General features: G+C 37.9%; 1 pseudogene; it reads right to left on the bottom strand.

Moving 5' to 3' along the window:
* Nucleotides 2,003–2,959, bottom strand: LOC110259760 (annotated as a pseudogene).

A 15,114-nucleotide genomic window follows, 5' to 3' on the forward strand; every position in this document is an offset into this window, starting at 1 on the left:
TGGCGTAGGCCGGTGGCTACAGCTCCGATTCAGCCCTAGCCTGGGAACCTCCATATGCCGTGGGGAGCGGCCCAAGAAATAGCAACAACAACAACAACGACAATAACAACAACAACAAAAAAAAAAAAAAAAAAAAAAAAAACATTGAGGATCACTTTAAAAATCAATACATAGATTAAGAACAATCAAAAACTTTTGTAAACATGATTATAACTGCAAAAAGATAAACATGAAAATGTAAAATAGACATCAAAATCACAAAATGTTGGGGAGGGGTATAAAAAATGTAGATCATTTAGAATATGTTTAAACTTATATGACTATCAGTCTAAAGCAATTACATAAAGTTATGGGTTAACATACTGGAAAATCAGGATAACCACAAATCAAAAACCTACAATAGAGTCTCAAAAAGCCAAAAAGAAAGGGAAAATCATGAAACCACAAAAGGAAATACAAAAAGAAGAAAGAAATAAAGAATAATTACCAAATCAACTTGAAAACAAGGTTTAGAATGGTAATAAACCCTTATTTATCAATGATTACTTTAAATGTCAACAGACAAATTGCTCATATCCAAAGACAGAGAGTGGAAGATTGGATTAAAGAACAAGAACCTTTGGTGTTCCCATTGTGGCTCAGCAGAAATGAATCTGTCTTGTATCCATGAGGACACAGGTTCAATCTCAAGCCTTATTCAGAGGGTTAAGATTCTGGCATTGCTGTGAGCTGCAGTGTAGGTTGCAGAGGCAGCTCAGATGCCAAGTTGCTATGACTGTGGTATAGGCAGGTGGCTACAGCTCTGATTTGACCACTACCCTGGGAAACTCCATATGCCACAGACCACAGGTGCAGCTATTAAAAAGAAAAAAAAAAAGAACCAAGAACCTACAAAGAACCCACAATATGCTGCCTCAGAGACTCACTTTAGAGTGAAAGACACACATGGATTTGAACATGAGGGGATGGAAAAATATATTTCACGCCAACGGAAAAGACATGAAAGCATGGGTAGCAATACTCATATCAGACAAAATAGACTTGAAAACAACATCTGTAAAGAAAAAAAGAAAGTCTTTATATAACGATAAGGGAATCAGTTCAAAAAGACTATATTACACTTGTTAATATGTATGCAAACAAAAAGGAAATAACTAAATATATAAAACAAATACTAGAAAATATAAAGGGAGAAATTGACAGGTTTACAATAACAATAGAAGACTTTAATACCACAATGACATCAATGGACAGGTCATCCAGAAAGAAAATTGATAAGGCAGCAGAGATTTTAGATGACACAATAGAACAGTTGGATTTAATTGATATCTGCAACACATTACATTTGGAAAAACAGAAGAAACATTCTTTTGAAGCATACATGGAACATTCTCTACAATAGATCACATACTAGGACACAAAGAAGTAATGTCAGGCATCCAGGATGAAGCACACTTAATGTTCAATTCAATTATTGGAAATATATCAACCTCAGAGTAAGTGAAAAGAAGGATATCTACATTTACTGCTTTCTTATTATGTACAAACATTACCTGTTTATTCCTAGGATGTTTAGGTCCTATATCATTAAAAATAAAGAATTGGAATGAGTGAGAGTTAAAAGAAAATACTAAACTTGTCCACAAAACTAAAAACACAAAATATCTGCCAAAAAAAAAAGATGTCAATTTTAAGTATATGAAAAGAGAGTTGTTCCTCTTTCCAGGATCTTTTGCCCATCAATGATAAACTACAATATAACCATAGATATAGTAGGAGTAAGTCACACAGTAATGAAGATATACAAATGATCCCAGTTCTCCCCAAGTTTCATTAAGAAGTACAAAAAGAAGCAATACTCATGTGCAAAGCAAGAAGAGGTGTGAAGGCCATAGGAGCTACAAAGATGATGTGATAAAAGAGGAAAGGTTTGCAGGTCTACATGTTTAGTTTTTCTGCATTTTCCAACATACACTCCAAATGGGTGGCACAGGTACTGAGATTAGATTGCTTGGCTGAGCAACCTCCTCATGGCCCTTTTGATGTCTCTGTTCTTCAGACTGTAGATAAAGGGGTTCAGCATGGGGGTGACCACAGTGTACATCACCGAGGCCACTGCATCCTTCCTGAGAGAATGTGAGATGGTTGAGCTGAGATACACCCCAAAACCTGTTCCATAAAATAAGCAAACAACTGCCAGGTGAGAGCCACAGGTGGAGAAGGCCTTCTACTTCTGACCTAATGAAGGCACTCTCAGAATGGAGGAAAGAATTTTACAGTAAGAGAAAAAGATTCCTGATATAGGGAGAAAACCAAAAATGGCACCAACAAAATACACAATAATGTTATTGGTGAAGATATCAGAACAGGCAAGGTTGAGGAGTTGAGAAGGGTCACAGAAGAAATTAGGAATTTTCACATCCTTGAAGCAGGTAAGTCGTAACACAATCCAACTGTGCACCTGGGAGTCCAAAAGGCTGACCAAAAAAGACATCAAAACTAAGAAGCAGCAGAGGCGTGGATGCATGATGACCAGGTAGTGCAGTGGATGACAGATGGCCACAAACCTGTCATAGGCCATCAGAGACAGAAGCATATCATCCATACTTCCGAAAAGGACGAAAGTAGACATCTGTGTCAGGCAGCCAGCAAAAGAGATGACTCTGCTGTGAGTTTGGATGTTCCCAATCATCTTGGGGATGGTGGCAGAGACAAAACCCATGTCAGCCAAGGACAAGCTGGAGAGGAAGAAGTACATGGGGGTGTGAAGGTGGGAGTCAGAGGCGACAGTCAGGATGATGAGTAGGTTCCCCAACATGGTGACCAGGTACATGGACAGAAATAGCCCAAGGAAGAAGGGCTGCAGTTCTGGATCATCTGAGAGTCCCAGGAGGAAGAATTCCGAGACACTTGTTAGATTTTGCTGTTCCATGAGGCTTGGATGCTGTGGGGAAAAGAAGATTGGAAAAAATAAGATAAGTAAATGTCATCAAGTACTGTGTATGTTTTGGGGATATAAGCAATTCTTTTGTATTGTCACTTTACAATACACTTTAGTACCTTCAATAATATTTTCTCAGTGTGACAAATTCTATCTGCTTGAACTGTTCCCTCATTGGTTTCTGTTTAGTCACCTCATTCTATATACACTTATCTTATAGAAACTGGAATGAAGGGTAATGAGAAGCAAGACTGTTGGAGATAACAGAGTCAAGATCAGAGTTTTCCTATGGTGCAGCATGTTAGGGATCCAGGGTTTTACTGTAGTGGATTGGGTTGCTGCTATGGTGTGGGTTCAATCCCTGGCCCAGGAACTTCCACATGCCATGGGTGCAGCTAGAGAGAGAGAGAGAGAGAGAGAGAGAGAGAGAGAGAGAGAGAGAGAGAGAGAAATAGAGCCATGATCTCAGTAAAATATAGCCTACTCTTTAGTAAAAATATAGAATGAGGTGTTCTCGTTGTGGCTCAGTGGTAACAAATCTGACTAGTACCCATGAGGACATGGGCTCTATTCCTGGCCTAGGTCAGTGGGTTAAGGATCTGGCATTGTGGTGAGCTCTGGTATACGTCACAGACACAGCTCAGATCTTGTGTTGCTGTGGCTGTGGTCTAGTATGGCAGCTGCAGCTCCAATTAAACCTCTAGCCTGGGACCTTCCATATGCTACTAGTGTGGCCCTAAGAAGTCAAAAATAGAGAAAAAATATATAGAATGATAAATTCCCTTCCTTCTTTAATAAAAATATATAATTCAAAATTAATGATATTAGGACATGGTTATATATAAACCTCATATTATTCTAATACAATTCCATATATGTCCTTTAGCTAGAATATTTATAAATACTCTATAAAGCACAATACTGTGGAGCTCCCTTGTGGCACAAACAGATTAAAGGTCAGGCTTTGTCACTGTTGCGGCTTGGGTTGCTTTTGTGATGTGGGTTCAGTCCCTGACCCAGGAGTTTCCACATACTGCAGGTGCAGCCAATTAAAAAAAAAAAACACAACACTGTGTAAACTGTAATCTAAGTTAAAGTTGAATGTTAAGAATCAGAAAATATTTTTGGCCAGGCCCACAGCACATGAAAATTCTCAGGTCAGGGACTGAACCTGTGCCACCGCAGTGACAACACTAGATCCTTAATTCACTGAGCCATCAGGGAACTCTAGAAAACAAATTTTATGTGCTAATTATCTTCACGAGTTTTATCATTCTTGAGTTTTCTTTATTCCCTCCATAAAAATAAGTTTCTCAAATATGAGGGGTGTCTTTTATGAGACTGAGGCTCTACCTACTGAAAGGGCTTTTAAAAGTCATTTGGTATATACTTCATATCTTTGGCTTTTCTGGACTTCAAATTTTGATAAGTAATCACCTAATCATAAAGCATTGATGACTACCAAAATTGTGTTAATATACAGAATTTTGTTTTCTTTTTAGAGCCATAACTGCAGAATATGGAATTTCCCAGGCTAGGGGTCAAATCAGAGCCACAGCTGCCACAGCAGGACTGGATCCAAGCTGCATCTGTGACCTATGCCTCAGCCTTCAGCAACACTGGACCCTTAACCCACTGAGCGAGGCTGGGGTCGAACCTGCATCCTCATGGCTGCTAGTTGTGTTCTTAACCCATTGAGCTACAATGGGAACTACAGAATTTCTGTCAATAATTAAACAATAATAAATTTTAAGTAATACCCTTGAAACATTTTGTTTTATATGAGTTTTTTCAACCAAGTAAAATCTCAGTAAAACATCCAGTGTGTGAGACCACTTCTCATTTTTTAGACTCTATTCTGTAGTGGCAAAATAAGAAGTGATCTCACACATTAGATGTAATTCTTCTTCATTATTTTGGGTTAAATTCCAGTTTATTGAAATATAATTGAGAAAATTACATATTTGTGTTGTAAAACATGTAGGTTTTTTGTTTTGTTTTGTTTTTGTCTTTTGTCTTTCTAGGGCTGCACCTGCAGCATATAGAGCCTCCCAGGCTAGGGATCCAATCAGAGCTATAGCCACCAGCCTACACCACAGCCACAGCAACGTAGGATGCAAGCTGTCTCTGCAAACTACACCACAGCTCACGGCAACCCCAGATCTCTAATCCACTGAGTGAGGCCAGGGATCGAACCTGAGACCTCATGGTTCCTAGCTGGATTCTTTTCCGCTGTGCCACAATGGGAACTCCCATGTAGATTTTTTAAGATGTACAAAATGATGATTTACTGCACATAGACATTGTGAAAGGTTATTATAATCAAGTTAATTAACATATCCATCAGATCACATTGTTATTATTTGTATTTCTATGTTGGGAGGAAATTCTTAACCAGATCTCTCTCAGCAGATTTCAAGAATACAATACAGAATCATTAACTATTGCCACTATGCTTTCTATTAGATCATCAGAACTTATTCATCTTATACCTGAAAGTTTGTATCCGTTGAACAACAACAACTCCCCTCTACCTCTACCCCTTTCCCTTTATAACTACAGTTTTAATCTGTGATTCTCTGATTTCGATTTACTTAGATTCCATGCATAAGTGAGATCATATGTTATTTCCATGTCTGGTCTATTTCAATAAGCATGACATCCTCCAGTTCCATCTATGTTGTCACAAATGGAAGGATCTCTTTCTTTTATGACTGAATAATAATACATTGAATATTTTATGTACACACACACACACACACACAGCACATCTTTTTTATGCACTCATCTGCCACCAGACACTTGGGATATTTCATGTTGTCACTATTATGAATAATATTGCAGTGAACATGGGAGTGCAGTGATCTCTGAGGTACTGTTTTTTTTTTCCCTCTGGACATGCAATCTGAGGTGGGGTCGTTTGAAGATACAGGAGATCTATTTTAATTAGTAGCCATTTCTAATTTTTTAGGAAACTCCATCTGTTTTTGGTAAAGGATGTGCCAATAATCGTTCCCATCAACCAAGTGCAAGGGTTTCCTTTCCTCCACATCCTCCAGAACACGTATTGTCATTGGTTTTCTTGACAGTAACCATCCTAACAGATGAGAGGTGGTATTTGACTGGAGTTTTGACTTCCATTTCCTAAGATTAGTGATGGTGAGTGCTGTTTCATATACCTGGTGGTCTTGTTTTCATGGTCATAAACCCTTTATTTACAGTTGGGAAGCTCAGCATGAGGGATGGTCCCAGAGCCAGGTCAGGACCCATCCACTTGCATCTAGCTAACAGATTTTCATGTCCAACCTTCCTGATAGAGATGGCAATTCCTTTGCTTCTACTACCTGAAGGCAATTCTGGATCATTATTTTGGCATGTCACACTAGGATTTAATTGGGAAAACTTCAAAGTAGAGGAATGTAAACACACCTGGACAGTTCCATTATCTGTTTGATTGTGATAATAACAGAACTACCTAGAACAACCATTGTAGAAAGTTTTAAAAAAATCATTTTTATTGCTCAGACTAGTGATTTTCAGTTCCAGTTGGTCAATATATTTTCGAGAGGTTGTTTTAAAATACACAGCTACCCCAGCCTCAGCCTAGAAACAATTTTAGGAAATCTACATTTGAGATTCTTGGCCATCCTAATGTGCAGCTGGGGTTGAGACACGCTGCTTTGAATATTGACTAACACTTGAAAAATGTTCCAATAATATTACTTATTATTACTATCATCAGTACCCACTACCTATTCAACTTTTTTTGGTATCTCAGCTCCATCCCATTCCTCTGCACACCTGTACCCCAAAGGCAACCAATGTCATAATGTGGATGGGTATATTGTCTTGTCAATGATGCCATGATATCATTAATGATTTATGAATCCATAAATAGCTTTCTTAGGGTTTAAGGACCTGATATCTTTGTGAGGATGCAGTTTCCATCCTGGGCCTCGCTCAGTGGGTTAAGGATACACCCCACCTGCAGTTCTGATTGGACCCCTGGTCCAGGAACTTCAATATGCCACAGGTGCAGCCATAAAAAGAAAAAATTTACCTTAACAATATACTATACATGGTGCCTCTAGAAATGTGTTCAGTTACCACAACCTGGTGGTGAAGTCTTTTTGTAACGTACATAAAACTACTAAATCTTGTTGCTGATGCACATTATTATATAAATGAAGTCATTATTTTATTAGTATATAACCTATTTATATATTTTAATATAAATTTAACAAATATAAACATATATTTCACGTATGTTCTAAATGTAATAATATATAATTTAATGTATTTTATTTATGTATTAAGTAAATACTTATTTTAAATGACATTTTATATGTTATAGTATTATTTACAATAGTTTCTTCTTACAACATTCCTATGAAAATTCTTTCACCTCTCTCCATACCATACATACGAGAATTTGTATATAATATGTGAGTGGAGATTATTCATTAAAATTTCTAACAATTGGTGCATGTTCAATTTTACTTATATTAATTGCCTATATTTGTTTCAATACAAAAATCACTTGATAGAAACTGCATCCTCTTTTATTAAGGTATCATTCGAAAACATCCATGAAGTCTGTCTTGTGATATTTTCATGATAGTTGCACATGACATCTTCATTTTGTATAGGAACTCTTTTCAACTGCAGATTCCAAAGCTGGACAGAAAAACATGAGTGTTCGTAGAAAACCCCGCAATCCACAATGTAGTCCCATCATGGACCCTGTAAAATATTGCTGCATTCTTAGAATTCACAGTTGCCCTCACTGAACCAAAAGATGATGAATCAACTCTTCTACCTTTATTTCACATCTGGGACCAAAGTTGGTTTGAAAAGAAACACTTTTGGAAGTTTCCTTGTGGCACAGCAGGTTAAGGTGTTGTTACTGAAGCAGCTCAGGTCACTGCTGGGGCCCAGGTTCAATCCCTAGCCCAGGAATTTCTGCACGCTGCAGGTGCAACCAAAAGAAAGAAAGCAAGGAAGAAAGGAAGAAAGAAAGAAAGGGAAGGAAGGAGGAAAAAGAAAAAGAAAGTGAAATGCATTTTATCTGCAGTGGAAGTGACAGAGAACTGTACAGGAAAAAGCACTTCAACTTTAGAGTCCTGGGTCTTTCACCCCCAATCCAAAAAAAAGGTGGAAATGTGGAAGACTTTCCTGTCTTGGAGCACTGGAGCATGGACTGACATGAAACACTAAAATGTGTCTCAGCCCATACAGCAAGAGGTACGGTCCCCTTCTTTTCTGACTCTTTCCCCCCATTTTATGATAATCTCTTGAGAGGTTTCTCAATCACTTAATGCTGCAGATTCTATTACATGGAAAATAATAGGTACCATAGAAAGTCCATGCTGTAGTTACAAATAAGCACTATTTTATCTTGTCCCTAGTCCTATGGGACATTCCTGAAAAGGATGAAAACACTGACATGCATGATCCAGTGGATGGAAGGAAGCCCTATTGCCCACACTTTGTTTCTATGAAAATGGAAGGGTCTATTCAACACTATAACTAGGTTTTTAAAATTCTTGGTGCCTCCTCTCTGCCAACAAGGTGTAAGCTCTGGGGAATCAGAAATAGGTGAGCCCTGAGTTTGGAAGATAATATGAGAAAAATTATATATTATAATTTACATATTTATATATTAATGTATTCATATAAAACATAAATTAAACAGAAAGAAAGAAAGAGGGAGTGTTAGGACGATTACTCCCTCCTCAAGAGAATAAACATAATTGTGGCAGAAAGTCGAGAGGGTACCAATATACAACATTTCATAATAAATCCCTATGAAATTTATATTCTTGGTTCTGGTTGGGGTGTGAGAAATATATATATATATGTATATATATGTACACGCACACACACACACACACACACACACCCCTGGGTCACTTTGCTGTACAGCAGAAATTGGAAGAACATTGTAAATCAACTATACTAATTTTTAAAAATTAATAATAAAAAAGAATCTTTTAAAACTTTCAATTTATAAAAAAAGAGAAAGAAATAGGTGACCCTTGGTCATTTCTCTTCAATATGAAGATGTACTTATGTAAATAAATTAAAAAAAGTCCTCTCATGGATGTAGGAAAGCCATAATACCAGATCACCAGACATTCAAATCTAATAATATAAGAATTAGCCTTGTCATTGTTACCAACAAAATATATGAAATTTATTTTGCACTTACTTTATGCATCCATCACATAGTTATTGCATAGAGGACAAACATTATTTGCTTAGTCCTAATTAAGGGGAGTTTTATCAATGAGGCATCAACTTAGTTGACAATCCTAACTCCCAGAGAGACCAAGAAATTGCCCAAAGAATAAGGAAAGCACACAGGATTCAAAATGAAGTTGTCAGTCTCTGAGTCTCACACATTAAATTTCACTATTTCCAGGTTTTCCGAATGTTTTAGGCAGAGGTACAGAGGGCTAATCACAAATACATTTGAGATATATTGTTTTCAATGTTTTCATTTTCTTGAGCAGGAGTGAACACAATGATTCTGACTTATGTCTTCTTTTTGATTGAGTGGGCTGATTATGAGTATGGACGAGGAAGTGAACACTCAAAGTAAAATCCAGGAGCAAGATCAGCAGAGAGATCTACCCTTAAATTTCCAGTGCCAATTCTTTCTGTGACTTTGCCTGTATCTCATGCAACTTTCCTGTAGCTGATGCGGAAAATGTTCCCTATTGCCCTCCACTATATGCTCCAGAAAACTCCAAAGGGAAGGGCATCCTGAGCAATGAGTCTCTTCCAGGACTGACCTGGGGGTGACATGACTCTGGGTGGGCAGGGGGAAGTCTGCCCAGATACCCTGTGTCTGCAGTTAGTCTGCCCAGAAAGACTGGCTTCAAACATGGATTCAACCTTTTCTAACTCATGACCTGGCACAAGTTACATCAAATGCTGAGCTCCTTTCCTCTTATTAAAAAGAATAACAATGATGTGTGCCCTTGTAGTTTGGGAGAGGTTATACACATGAAATGAAACAAGTTACATAAAACACATATTCTAGAGCATAACATTTAGGAATCACTCAGAAACAGAATATGATGCTATAGTTGATGCCATCTTCCCCATTTTCATCATTCCTTCATGATCACTTGACATTCTCAGGGGGAGTTTTAGAAAGACCCAGGGGCTGCTCTGGTGGGAGATGCCAGCCAGAGGCAGAGCCAGTGAGGGTGCATGCCAAACTCAGAATGAGATTTCTCACACCCCAACCAGAACGAAGAACATAAATTTCATAGGGATTTATTATGAAATGTTGTAATATTGGTACCCTCTCGGCTTTCTGCCACAATTATCATGTTTATTCTCTTGAGGAGGGAGTAATCATCCTAACGCTCCCTCTTTTTTTCTTTCTTTCTTATTTATCTTTTCTTTTTAAAAATCTTATTATAGTTGATTTACAATGTTCTGTCAATTCTGCTGTACAGCAAAGTGACCCATTTATACATATTTATACATGCCTTTTCCTCATATTATCCTCCATCATGTTCCATCACAAGCTGTTGGATATAGTTCCCTGTGCTATACACCAGGATCTCATTGCTTGTCCATTCCAAATGCAATAATGTGCATCTACTAGCCACAAACTCCCAGTCCATTCCACTCCCCCAACCTTGGCAGCCACCTAACAGTCCCTCTTTCAATCACGGGCTTACTCAGTACTTACTGGGCTGGACTGATTCTATGCTGGACCATGAACAAGGAGTATGCCTGGTATGTGATGAAGTCTCAGGATTTGCAGGAAGACATCAGGCTGGGAACTTCAAATGCAGGTGCCCACAAATGGAAGAGACACAGATAAAGAACCACACTATTAGAACTGGCAAACTAATGGGCAGGCAGCAGCAATTATGCACAGTGGTGTGACCTGAGGGCTCAGTGCACAAAACTCAGAATTAGCCAATGAGCCCATGTGGTCCCAGTCTCTGGAGACTTGCTAATATTAATGGGTGTGGAAAAATATAAGAAAGGTGAAGGTCCTTGGAAGGGTCTCTGTTCTTCCTCTTTTCAGGAGGCAATTCCACTGTATTCCTTAGTTCTTACTTCCAATTTGCAGGATCTTAATATAAAATTATGATGTGTATACCCGACTCACTTTACTGTACACCTGAAACTAACACAACATTGTAAATCAAGTATACTCCAATGTAAAATTGATATTAAATTAAACTGAAAAAACTTCATGCTTTAAAAAATCAAAGCACTCAGGGTGTGAGTTTGATATCTATAAATCTATTGTATTAAGCATGAAATCTTTACAGCTTTAGGTCTTCTATATGAAGGATATGATACTCTTTCCATTTTCTCATTTGACTCTAAGGATAACTTCTTATTTTCATTTCCTTAGCCCTTGCTCAGTTTGGCCTTTTATATGGTGGATATTTTCAAGGTTTTTGTTTGTTTGTTTACATATTTGAAAGACTTCTCTAAGTTTTTGCTCTAAACGAATTATAGTGGTGCACTAGAATACTATTGAATTTTACATATTAACTTTCTAACAGATACTTCACTAAATATTTCAGAGAACACCTCAGAAGGTTGCAATCGAGGTGTCAGCCAGTGCTGTAGGAATCGAAATTCCAATTAGGACCACGTCCGAGATGACTCTTGGTAGGATTCACATGTAAACAGGCTATTGTCCAGAATTACCATGGTTCATTGACACATGGGCCTCTTGATGGTCACAACATGGCAGTTGGGTTTTATCAACCTAAGCAACGCAAGAGCAAGAGAGAGGCAAGATGAAGAAAGCCAGCTTTATTGTCTGCTCAATTCTAATTCCCAGAAATGACACCCCAATATTTCTTCCACATTCTTATTGTTGGAAACAAGTCGCTATGTCCATCTCACACTCAGTGAGAGGGAATACACAAGAGCATGAAAACCAGGAGTTGGAATTATTGAGAGCATCTCAGATGCTGTCACTCACACAGGCATCATCATTTATCAGAACTTTGACTCCCAGCACTTTGAGACTCAGGTCCTGTTCATTTGCTAATTCATAATCTCAAATTCATTGCACCACCTGATCTCAATAAAAATTCCCTGGTGACAATCTAGAAATGTATGGAACAGTATCTCCATTTGATGAAGACCGCAGTCCATTGCTCCTTTTCACCCAGTCCTAAAAAAAAACCCTGGTTTCTGAAACAGTAGGAGAGTGCCTCCTCCCACCTCAGGCCACATGACACAGCAATTCCACTTCTGGGTATTTGTCCAAAGGAGATAGATGTCATAACTATCAGGAAAAGATAGCTCAATTGGCATATTCATTACAGCAACTTTCACAATAGCCAAGAAAAAAGAAGAAGAAGGAAACAACCTAGTGTCCATTGATGATGAATGATGATGATGAAAGACAAAGAAATGTGATATACTTAAAATTAAAAAATATAGCAGAAATTAGCATAACACTGTAAATCTACTATACTCTAATAAAAATAAAATTTTAAAGATCAACTTAAAAATTAAAAAAAGAAATTAAGAGCAAAATCAGTAAGATAAAAAGCAATCAATGCAAGAATTAAAAAAATAACGCAACTTTGTAAGTCAACTATATATTCAAATAAAATTTTTTGAAAAAAGAAATGTGACATACTAGTAGTACACAAAATGGAATATTATACAGCAATAGGAAAGAAGGAATTCCTGCACTTGGTAGAATGTGGATGAAATTGAGAACATTACGTTAAGTGAAATTAAGTCAGACAGAGAAAGACAACAAATGTAGGACCTGGTTTATGCAGATTCTGAGAATACTGAACTCATAGAAACAGAGTAGAATGGTGGTTGCCTGGGGCTGAGAGGTGGTAAGAATGAGAATAGAGGTTTGAGTGACAGATGAGGAAATTGCAGGGATTTAATGTACATCATGGTGACAATGGCTAACACTACAGTGTTGCATACTTGAAACTGCTGTGAGAGTAGTTATTTTTCTTACCCTAACAAAAACACACAAAAAATATGGTAATTAGCTGAGGTAAAGGAGGTGTTAATTAATCCTGAGGTAAAGGATGTGTTAATTAACTTTGGTAAACATTTCGCAAAACATGATAGTGTACACATTAAAGTTATGTAGAAAGTTATGATGTCAATTATGTCTCAATAATGCCAGAATAAAAAACCAACAAAAAACAAAAAACAATGTATATATTTTTGCTTACAAACAATGTGCATCTACCTCGAGAATAATGTCTGCTGTTCTGTTCATCACAGTTCCAGAACTGGTAATAGAATGGGGTACTATCCAGAAGAGGGGACTTTAAATGATTTGGTCAGAAAAAGCTGCCCTGTATAACAAGTTGAAGTGTAGGTGAAAGTTACCCCATTTGCTAGTCATCTGGGAAAAATTTTTTTTTATTTTAACATTATTGAGATATTCACACTCCATAAAATTCACCCATCTAATGTATACAATTCAATAGTTTTTAGTATATTCACAGAGTTGTACAAGTATCACCATGATCCAATTCTAGAACATTTTCATCACTCCAAAAAGAATCCATGAAATTTTTAGAATTACACTAGCATCTAAAAGAGAACAGCTTGAAGGTCCCACTGTGGTGCAGTGAGTTAAGGACCTGGCACTGCCACCATGGTGGTGTAGGTGCCAGCTGTGGCTCACATTCCATCCCTGGCCTGCGAACTTCCATATGCTACAGGTGTGGCCAAAGAGAGAAAGAGAAAGAAAGAAAAGTTCTTCCCACAAAACATTCATATAATTATAATTATCAAACCCAAAATTAACCCTGCAAGAAATTGAGAAGATGTATTGAAATTCTCTGTGAAAATTTAAGCTGAGATCAAGAGCTGTCAAGAATGCACAGAGTGAATTATTTTTTACACTGTTCTAGCACAGAATGAAAATCCACCAGTTTAGTTGAATAAATTAGAAGGGCATACGGAACATGCTTTAGGTGGGTGTGATGACCATGGTTAAAAAGTAATTCAAAATAAGCATAATCATGCAAAAACCAAAGGCAATTTCAGTTTATTAAGAATCTTAGGAACACTATCCTTACTATCTATTTATTTATTTATTATTTATTTATTTTGCTTTTTAGGGCCACACCCCCAACATGTGGAAGTTCCCAGGCTAGGGTTTGAATCAGAGTTACATCTGCTGGCCTAAGCCACAGCCACAGCAATGCTGGATCTGATGTGCATCTGCAACCTATACTATAGCTCACAGCAATGCCAGATGCCCAACCCACTGAGCAAGTCCAGGGATCAAACTCACGAGCTCAGATTCATTTCTGCTACACCACAACAGGAACTCCTCTTTAATTATTATATATTTTGTTGCCTTTTTTTTCTTTTCTATGGCTGCACCCACAGTATTTGGAGGTTCCTAGGCTGGGGTTCCAATCAGAGCTGCAGCTGCCAGCCTAAGCCACAGCCACAGCAATGCATATCTGAGCTGTGTCTGCAACCTACACCACAGCTCATGGCTGTTGGAGGCATGAATATGTGACGTAACGAAGAATGGAAAGAAAAGACTGGTGCCATAGAGTGGCTGTAGAATGTCAGTCTATACAAAGTCTTGTGACTCTCTCATGACTCTTGAGGCAAAACGAATGAGAACAACATCAAAGAATGGTATCTCGAAAACAAGATTGCTGAAGCATTAATGTCGCTGATGGAAAACCATCAGCTCTGACATTCTCAGGACTGGAGCCTTGGGGGATTTGTGGGAGAGGCCATAGATGGCTTGAAGCAAACAACAAATTATGGCCTGGGAGGGCTAAAACATTTATGATTAGTTTATTTATGTGCTTAGGAATAACTATGCTAGCATATCTTGCTATCTTCTATTTGAAGTAAAATACTGATGTATCCCCTGCACGTACAAGGAAGTAGAACATAGAAATAAAAACCATGAGTTGGGTCAGAGGGTTGCTATTGCCTCTTGAAGGCTGTAGCCCCCTGATCCCCTCTCTATTGCTGTGTCTCTTTCTTCTTATTTCTGTGGCATCACTGACTTCAGGACCTGGGTAGACAAGCAGACCTCGTCACATGGCAACACTGGATCCTTAACCCAATGAGCAAGGCCAGGGATCGAACCCACAACCTCATGGTTCCTAGTTGGGTTTGTTAACCACTGAGCCATGACAGGAACTCTTCCTTTC

Source organism: Sus scrofa, chromosome 2 (assembly GCF_000003025.6).
Source record: "Sus scrofa isolate TJ Tabasco breed Duroc chromosome 2, Sscrofa11.1, whole genome shotgun sequence".
NCBI lineage: Eukaryota > Metazoa > Chordata > Mammalia > Artiodactyla > Suidae > Sus > Sus scrofa.